This window comes from Mustela nigripes, chromosome 1, assembly GCF_022355385.1.
Source record: "Mustela nigripes isolate SB6536 chromosome 1, MUSNIG.SB6536, whole genome shotgun sequence".
Lineage (NCBI taxonomy): Eukaryota > Metazoa > Chordata > Mammalia > Carnivora > Mustelidae > Mustela > Mustela nigripes.
This window is the reverse complement of record NC_081557.1, coordinates 87,333,190-87,341,114: the sequence shown is the minus strand read 5'-3', so window position 1 is coordinate 87,341,114 and position 7,925 is coordinate 87,333,190. Positions and strand designations below refer to the sequence as shown.

Below are 7,925 nucleotides of genomic sequence, written 5' to 3'. Positions count from 1 at the left end.
ATGTATTTTCTCCTAGCTCTGGAGGCAAGAAGCCCTGAATCAGTGTCACTGGGCTGAAATCGAGGTGTCGGCAGGGCGGGGCTTCCTTCGGAAGTTCCAGGGGAGAATCCGTTCCTTGCCTCACACACGTCTTTGGCTGCTGGCTTCGGTTGGCTTGTGGCCACATCACCTGGACCTGGGAATGGAAGGTCACATTGCCTTGCTGGAGGTGTCAAACCTCCCTCTGCCTCTTTCCTGCAAAGTCACTAGTGATGGCTCTTAGGGCCTTTTCAGATCATTCAGGAGAGCCTTCCCAGGATCAGCCGTCTCAGCTCAGGATCCTTTATCAGATCTGCAAGATCCCTTTTCCCCCCTTTTTTCTTTTATTTTTACTGTAAGGTAATGTTCACGGTTCCAGGGATTAGGACTTAGAGAGCTTTTGGGGAGCAGTTATTCAGCCCATCACAGCTCCTAGTATTATGACTAGCACTGCCTCTCTTTACTGAACAGGTGACCAAGGAGGTCCTAATGGAACAGCCTGGCCAGAAGGGGAGTTGGCTTTCCTGTTCCGTCTCTGTCAGATTCCCTGCCCGGGAGGAGGCGGAGCCCTTGGCTGTCCCCTGATCTAGTGCTACTCTCCCTGGGCTGCTGAGTTGAGAAGACAGAGAGCCAGGGCAACGGGCTTAGCTTCTGAGCAGCCTCCTTCTTGGGCCTTAAGCCTGGAGGAAAGGGCGTGAAGAAATTGCAGACAGAAGGGAGCGCTGATGGTTTTCAGGGTTCTGGGAGACGTGGCTGGGATGCCTCAAAGAGGGATGGGAGAGATATTTGGAACGTGGCCCTTTGGAGAGACTGGTGGTAGCCAAGGCCGACAGCTCTGGTTTCCCCATTGTGTGTAACTGAGTCTGGCATGGTGCAGCAGCAAGAAGCGACCTTCCACAGGGTTCTGGGTGAGCTGGCAGAGAGCTCGGGCCAGCAAGGCCCAGGTCCCCATTCCAGACGTGCTGTGCTGTGGTCTTGGATAAGTCACCTAACCCCTCGGGGCCTCACTGCCTCCCTCTGAGAGGTACGGGAGTAATTAGTGCTCACTTTTAACTGCCCAACAGCTAAGGGAGAGGAAGAGTGCTGGGCCAGCTGGGTGACCTCAGGGTATGTTCCTTCTTACTAGGTTTTTTCCATCCCACCCCATTACCTTCAGCCCACAAACACTGCTGTAGAAGGGCCTGTCCTAGAAAGGACTGAGAAGTAGCAATTTTGGGGGGTGTCTGTGTGTGTGTGCACTAGGTTAGGAGGTGTTAGGGAAGCCTTTGGAAGGAAACCTTCAAGGGTCCAAAATGGCCTTATCCCTCCCCCTCCCCCGTACATAGTAGCTCTTCTAAACGTTCCTATTCCAAAAGTTCTAAAAAGAATGGTCCATATTGGTCACGACTGGAGCGAGGTCCCTGGGAAGGCAAACGAACAGTGTGCTGAGCAAAGGCCTGGGGGAAGGGCATGCCTGGGGCCAGGAGGGAAGGCAGACCCGGAACTCTGCAGGGGGGCGGCACGACTGTTGCTTTGCTACTTGATTTCACACCATCCCCTACTGGTCTCTATGGTTAGTGGAGGAGGGAGGCTCTTATCTCTTATCTCTTCTGCAGCTTGAGACCAAGGGTAGGAGCATCACCTCACCATTGAATCTGAGATGTCTTTGCTGATACACCTCTGACCTTTAATTTTGTTTTGGTTGGGTCTGTTGGAGGCGGCCTGTGGCCAGATCTCTGTCTCTAGCAAATGGCTTTAATGTTTGCTGATGATGGAGAGACAACAGGCTTGCAAAAGGACGCGGTGGCAGGGGTTCCATGGCCCAGCGCTTGTCCAGCTTCTGACCGAGGAAGCTGTCGGGCCTTCCCTTTTCCTCAGCATTCCTCATCAGCTTCTGCACCCAGCAACACCTGTCCTGTGTTGCGCACCAGGCTTTGTGAAGACAAAATGAGTCACAGGCAGGAAAGGACTTAGAGTAGTTGAAAATATAATCTGGACACCAGACAGAGAGGATTACAGTTTTATTGTGTTGACTGGAGGAACAGGATGCTAGGTGGTTGCTGGTTGAAGTCTCCAGCATAGACCTACCTGGGCTCTCAGGTTGTCCTTTTTTGCTACGGGGAATATTTGAACAGTGCCTACCTAGTCAAAGAGCAGGACCGTGGAGGAAGGAAAGAGCTGGGATAAGCACCTTGGACTTGGCTTTGGATAGTGAGCTGCATTAGCTGTGCTTCGTCGCCCAAAGATAAAAGGCCCTCAGAGCTGCCTTCACATGGAATTGAGAAGCACCTTGCACCGCCCGTGAATTAAAGTATCCAGTTTCTCTGGCCTTCTCCAGCTTTCCTGGGGTTTGACATTGGATCTTGTGGAAGTCCTTGGTCAACTCAGCGTCTCCGAGTTGTGGCCGATTCTGTAGCTGCTTTCCCTGAGGTCCTGGGGTAGAGAGAGGACACCAAAGGTGGGCGCCCCGGAGCTGAAGGGATCTTCTTGGTGGGCAGAGCAAAGGACTTGAAGTTACCCATCATCTCCGCGCACCCAGACCACAGTCCTCTACGTCTGTTATTTTGCTGTCGGAAAATTGCTCTCGCGTGCGCCAAATAGTCCTCTTGATTGGCACAGCCGCGTCATGAGGCAAAGCTCGGGGTGACAGCCTCGTTTTAAAGATGAAGAGGCGGGGCACCTGGGTGGCTCAGTGGGTTAAGCTGCTGCCTTCGGCTCAGGTCATGATCTCCGGGTCCTGGGATTGAGTCCCGCATCGGGCTCTCTGCTCAGCGGGGAGCCTGCTTCCTCCTCTCTCTCTGCCTGCCTCTCTGCCTACTTGTGATCTCTCTCTGTCAAATAAATAAATAAAATAAAAAATAAAAATAAAAAAAATAAAGATGAAGAGGCTTGAGGCTCGGAGGAGCTCGGGCACTTGACCTGGGTGCGGCCCGGTCGCCCTGAGAGTGTTGAGTTAAACCTGCAAGTCCAGGGACCTTCCCAGGCTGGACACGGGCCCTGGTTCCAAAGGGATGACTTCGCCACACATTTTTATTTTCAACTATTGAGGTATCATTTATGTACCTGAAACTAAATCTGTTTATGGATTGATCAGTTTTGTCAAAAGCATACCCCCGTGGCATCACCACCACAAGACCCGGCACTTGCCCGTCACCCCCAAAAGGTTCCTTGTTCCCCTTTCCACCCTCTCCCTGGGGAACCGGCCTGCTTTCTGTCGTTATAGATTAGCTTGCATTTTCCAGATCTGCACGGAGGGGGAGTCCCACAGTGTACCCTCCTGTGCCTGCCTGGCTTCTTCCCTTCGGCATATTTTGGAGACTTCCGTGGTGCTGCGTGAATCAGTAGTTCATCTCCTCGTGTTGCTAACAGACCACGGTGGGTTTGAAATGACGGGTAACGCAATTACAGCCCCTCGCACAGACCTTCTGCGGAACTTCCGCTGAGCCCTGGAAATAGTACCGCGGGTTTTTAGATCCCTTTAGAGATCGCGAAGCAGATTCATGTGCATGATCACTGTCAAGTCTCAGACCTGTGAGTTTCTACTAAGGTTTGGAAGAGTGAGTGCCACAGAGAGGGACGAGGGTCCTGCTTTATGACTCTGTCCTGTGGTTTTTGCCCCATCCCACCCCCTGCCCTCCACTGCCTCAAACTCCAGCTGCTTTTTACCAAGGGCGTGGGCAGGCACTAATTCTCAGAGCTAAACGCTTGGCTTTTCAGAGAAGCCACATGCAAACCTAGGGGACTCTGTGTCTCCCACCAGCTCTCCTCTGGCCAGTGACAGAGGTGACAGAGGGATTGATGCCAGCAACATCCCCTGCCTGCATATATGTGATGGGGTGTCCCATTGCTTGGGCAGCCAGGCACAGAAGAGACCCCAACATTGGCTGCCCAAGACACGGAAGTCTAGCCTGCAACTGGTCAGGCAGCCAGGACACGTTGGGCAAGTGGCTGGAAGTGCCATGCTTTAATTTCCCAGCCAGGAAAATGTTGCTAGTTGCAGTCCTTACCTCGAAGGGCTGCTGTAAAGGCAAGCGGTGCCATTCCATGCCCATGGCCACGGAGTCTGTGGCATCCGGTGAGCCCTCGGTGAAGACGGGGACCGTCCTGCTACTGCAATGGTGATTCTATTCTGCTCGGCTCCTTTGTGGGCTGTCTCCAGGGTTCAGCTCCTCGTTCCTCATGGCACGGTGTCCTGAGTAGGAGATAGGGGCTGTGCCTTCCCCCAGCCCTTGGGTTCTGTTCCCTGGCACCTCTTTCTGCAGAGTGCCCTGAGGGGTACAAGGCAGAGGAGAAGCAGGCCCGGGGCACAGCCAACACCGCCCCCAGCGCCGCCCCAGCTGCGGATTATAATAAATGGCCCGGGCTGGGGATATGCTGGAGCACCAGATGGTTGTCTTCTGATTAGCCTCACATGGAATCAGACTCCATCCCTGGAAAGAGAGAGAGGAAAAAATCTCACTCAAGAGTGTGCTTCTCTGCCCTGAGATGGGCACAGTCCCTGCAGGTTGGAGCGGCTGCTGGAGAGGAAGATGCCTGCGGTCCCCATCAGGGCTGACAGCTCTTGTCTTCTTCTTTGGAGGATCTTCCCAGGGGCCACTGGGTGTCACCCAGAGGCTTGTGGGAGAATGTCCCTGGAGGATGGATGGATAGATGGAGCAGGGGCCTCTGCCCTCCAGACCTTCTGTCGGGGTTCAGGATTATGTGATAGGACATCTCCTTTCTTGTCGGCTCCTTTCTTTTCCATCAGGAAAAACGGGGAAAAACACCCCCCGTTTTTCCTGATGGCTTTGCCAGCATGTTCTTGGCCACCTCACCTGGGGGTGAGGCCTTTTGGGAAGGCCTCCGATGGACATCCAGAAATTGTCTGAGTTCTTGCTAGGTGCATGGTATCCTACTAAATTCTGTGCCGTTCTCAGGAGGAAAAGATGAATGCCAAGTTTCACCACCTGGCACTCTGAAGTCAGCTGTCGGAGGCAGCCTGGGCCTCTCTCTAGCTGGCTGAACACCCTCCACAGTGACCCTCCGGAGAGCAGGTGTACTTTTTCTGGGCGTGGGGAACAACACTTTACAGATAGTGTAAAGGTTCTGCCCTCCGTTCCCACCCCACCGGTAGCCCCACAGTAACGGAAAGCAAACTCAGTTTCCCTTTCTTTCAGACCCTGGCTTTGAGCTCTTGCTCTGCTCTCCCTTATCGGCTGTTTGAGTTCACACCCATCTCTGTCCTTTCCTCGGGGCCTCAATCCCCCCAGCTGTAAATGGGGTGGAAGTCAACCACATCTCATGCATTCTGGGGACCCGCGGGTGACATGGACCCATGCTTTTGGACAGCACAGGATGTTTTCACTGTGTCTCCTATGCTCTTCTGTTTTTGTTTTGTTTTATTTTCCCCAGTGCCTTTCTGTCAAATTCTTCTTTCCTCCCTTTAAAGAAAACCCTTCAGGACTGCCCATTGATATTCTAGAGAGTAAATAAGCAGAAAGAATGATAGCAGCCAATTACAATGGGGAGGGGGAGGGCCATTTAAGTAGGGTACAATGGTATAATTTTCAAATTGGTACATAATGTGCTTTCTTGCATAAAACAGCCAGGGTGCTGGTTGAATGAAAGAGGAGGTTAGTGCCTTGAGCCCTGCCCCTGGGGGAAACCAATGGCTCTTGGGCACCTTTTTAATTAAAGGGGCACCTTCCCTTCTGGAAGTCACCAGCTGCTTGTGTAACAATTCACACTGCTCCGTTGCCCCAGTGGAAGCACGAACATTCTCGTACAGAAAGCAGCAGTGGCAGTCAACTCCACCAAGACGAGGGCTGTTGCCACACACAGTGGGAAGCTGGAAGAAACACCAGCAGAGAGCAGCTCCCAGCCGTCTGGAAAATGCCGAGAGGAAGCTGATAGCACAGATGGCCAGAGGCAGCAGAACATTTCAGATTTCTGTTGAGGTGTTGCGGATTCAGCCTTCTCTATGAATTAGGTGGCAGGCTTGTTTAGAATCCCGCTTCTGGGTTGACTGTGCCCCATTCAAAAATATTGACTGTGAGCATTGGCTCTCTAAATGTTTCTTCTCTGATCTCAGGTAGGAAGCACTTTCGGAGCAGGGAAGAAATCTGCCCTGATGGCTGCTTTTGTGTACAGTCTTGTTGAAACACAGACGCACGCTCCGAACAGCATGGAGTTGCTGGAGTTCTGAATCCATGACATCGCCTACGTCATCCCTTAACCAGCCTGTCCTTGAGTTGACTGTGGACGCAGCATGTGTTTGCTTTCTGCCTAAGCAGATCTCACCCACCCTGGGGAACTCATTCAATCACAACGCATTTGGCTTCTCTTCCCTGAGCTTCCCTTTACCCCTAACACCCCGCCCCGCCTCCCCGCCTCTCTTCTTCTCTCTTCCTCTCCCTTTCTTTTTTGGTCTCTTCTCCCTCAATCCTTGTTAGGCTTCGCCCTGTGAAGCAGGCAGCGAAGAGACAGGGTCATCTCTGGATCCCTGCAAAGATCCCAAGTCCTTTGTCCGAGGTCTGCAGCCACTTATGCATCGTGATTTTTTTTCTGCTTCAGGGCCTCTTCTGATATATCCTGACAAATGAAATCTGGAGAACAAGACAAGAAGAGAGCAAAAAAAAAAAAAAAAAAAAAAAAAATCCAAACACCATATGGTTTTACATATAGATAGGATCTAAAAAAAGCAAACAAACAAAAAAAAACCAAAACAAATGAATAAACAAACAAACAAAAAGCAGAAACAGGTCCATCAATACGGAGAACAAGAGTGATGGTTGCCAAGGGTGGGGGGATGGGCAAAATGGGTGGAGGGGAGTGGGAGGTACAGGCCCCCAGTCCCGGAATGAATGAGTCACAGGAAGAGAAGGCACAGCATAGGGAATATGGTCAAAGGTTCCACACACAGTAGTGTTGAATATGACTGATGGTAGCCACGCTCACGGTTGGGGGTGGGCACAGCGTTCCATAAAGTCTTGCCAAATCACTCTGTTGTGCAGCTGAAAGCAATATAACATTGTGTGTCAACTAGACTGCAACGAAATTTAAAAAACAACAATCCAGTATCGCATATGTGTTCTCTCCATCAAACGTTTCCTTGGTAATGCCAACTTTGTGTGTGTGTGTGTACATTTCACCCCGTGTTTATGGGCAACTGTGCTAGCCTATTCTAACAGGAGTTAGGAGGAGGACATAACGTCATTATATATATGTAATAAATATATATAAGATATGAATATATATTAATTATATATATATTATATACATATAAAATCTCTGCCCTCAGGACCTGGCAGTCTAGTGTGGAAGACAGACAATTATGCTACCGTGTGACCTGTGTGCTGGCAGAGGTAGAAGCAGGTTGTAGGTGAGGAGGTGAGGAGGGTTGGTAACCAGACAGGGAGCCCAGAAGGGAATTCAGGGTGTGAACAAGATGGTGTCAGGACCCTTCAGTTTGAGAGGTGGGAGTTTGGGAAGATCAGTAGACCGTTTGAATGATTTCATACTATACCACAAGGGAAGATAGAAGCAGATTTTAATCTAAACTTGGGTCTCTTGACTCACTCTGCTCATCACTCTCCCTGCCCCCCCTCTGTCACCATCTAGCTCAGAAGGAAAAGGAAACATGTTGGCTACCAAAAGAGCTGGCCCATAGTAGGGCCTGACTTTAGGTTTGACATTGTTTTGTTTACTCTTTTACTGGGCATTTACTGAGTGCCTGCTGTATGCCAGGAACTTGTTAGGAATGTGAAGGTTGTCTTCTCCAGGAGCTCAACCTTCTTCAGGAGGACAGGACATAGAAACCTTGAATGTGATATCACAATAGCAATTACTGCTATAGTCAAAGTTTGAAAAAACCCATGTGGGACCACAAAAAAAAAAAAACAATTAGTGTAACTTGAGAAGGTTGAGGAAAGCAGAGGAGGTGATAATAA

The 7,925-nt window shown here is 50.8% G+C and overlaps 1 protein-coding gene and 1 long non-coding RNA gene across 3 annotated transcripts in view; one reads left to right on the top strand and one right to left on the bottom strand.

Annotated features, from left to right (window-relative positions):
* UBASH3B (ubiquitin associated and SH3 domain containing B) overlaps window positions 1-7,925 on the top strand; it is a 138,079-nt gene that overhangs the window by 3,100 nt on the left and 127,054 nt on the right. The gene's annotated exons all lie outside the window — the stretch shown is intronic.
* Window positions 1,731-5,131, bottom strand: LOC132012573 (uncharacterized). Its single transcript, XR_009402625.1, has 3 exons — window positions 4,812-5,131; window positions 4,005-4,427; window positions 1,731-3,443 (listed from the first exon to the last, which is right to left on the bottom strand). It is a non-coding gene; the product is annotated as an uncharacterized LOC132012573 (long non-coding RNA).